This window comes from Ipomoea nil, unplaced genomic scaffold, assembly GCF_001879475.1.
Source record: "Ipomoea nil cultivar Tokyo-kokei standard unplaced genomic scaffold, Asagao_1.1 scaffold1496, whole genome shotgun sequence".
In the NCBI taxonomy this organism is placed as follows: Eukaryota; Viridiplantae; Streptophyta; class Magnoliopsida; order Solanales; family Convolvulaceae; genus Ipomoea; species Ipomoea nil.
In genome coordinates, this window is record NW_017617924.1 from 9,932 (window position 1) to 11,302 (window position 1,371).

Genomic DNA, 1,371 nt, shown 5'->3' on the forward strand with positions numbered 1-1,371 from the left:
TTTTTGCTGGTTGGACCGTTAAATTTAACCTGTTGGTAAAATTTCTCCGGTCTTTATTCACTTTATACCGATTGGTGTTTTATAAGTTGATTCGTGAGGTAAGTATAAAAGAGTATAAAATATTTTTTAAAAAAGATTAAAATATTATATGGTTTACAATTGTCGTGGTGCTTTTAAATGTATCCTACAAATATGTGTACACAGTTCAGCATGACAAATTGACAATCAATTACGGCATCTCTTCATCTTTGCCCTTTAGAAATAAAGTACTCACCATAAAACTTTATAGATTACTCTATTGTAATCTCTATCTCTATCTCTCTCTCTCTCTCTCTCTCTATATATATATATTTTTTTTTTTTTTTTTTATATATATATATATATATATATATATATATATATATATATATATATATATATATATGGGAGAGATAGAGATAGATTGTTAGATATAGAATAATTTTACTATATTGAATAACAGTATGCTTTTAGTCTGACCTCATATAAAAGCGAAAGCGTAGCCGTGTTGATCTCCAGCCACAGTTGATGTTCCTGTTGTGTTGCCTCTTAACGGTAGACCATTAGTCATTATTTGCCTTATACCTTACTCAGAACCCTAGATGGTGTATTAGTGTCTACTGAGCAGTATGAGTACCGTATCTGTATGTGCTATCTAATCCATAAACATGTATCCCATCTGTTGGTCCCGGTAGGGTCGGAAGAGAGTCTAGAGGGGGGGGGGGGTGGGTGAATAGACTCTACTCAAATTTTAAAAACAACTCCTTTCGGAGATTATACGCAACGGAAAAATGTAAGTTTCTTTCAGGATAATCTTTGCACGGTTTCGTATGGAAAACCTTAGGGTTTGGTCAGTATGAATGCAATGCCAGATAGATAGATAAGCAAAAGTAAGGAGAGAGTGAGAGAGAGATTTTTATAGTGGTTCGGCTATTAATTAAGCCTACTCCACTCTTCTTCCACAACTTGTGGAAGAGTTTGCACTATCACTCCTAGTACAAACTAAACAAGCTAGCTTCCTTGATCACTAAGCCGGACGGCTACTTGTGTAGGTTTTTCAACTCCTTGAGTTTACTCCGCCTCTATCAACGTCTTCTTCAGAGTTGAGGGTTGGAAAGAATTGATGATGTTCTCCAACTCGTGAAATCTTGACTTGATGATGCTTGAATCTTCGAGTATAAATTGGAAGATTTCCTTGTGTTGTGAAGGCTTGAAGTCTAGATAATCTCTTACAAAGAAACTTCACAAACACACACTGGTTTTGAAAGCTTTTTAGATGACACTTGTTAACAAAGCTTTTGTAGATGAAAATTGAGTGAAAAATCCAACACCTTCTTCAGTGGTGAAGTGAGG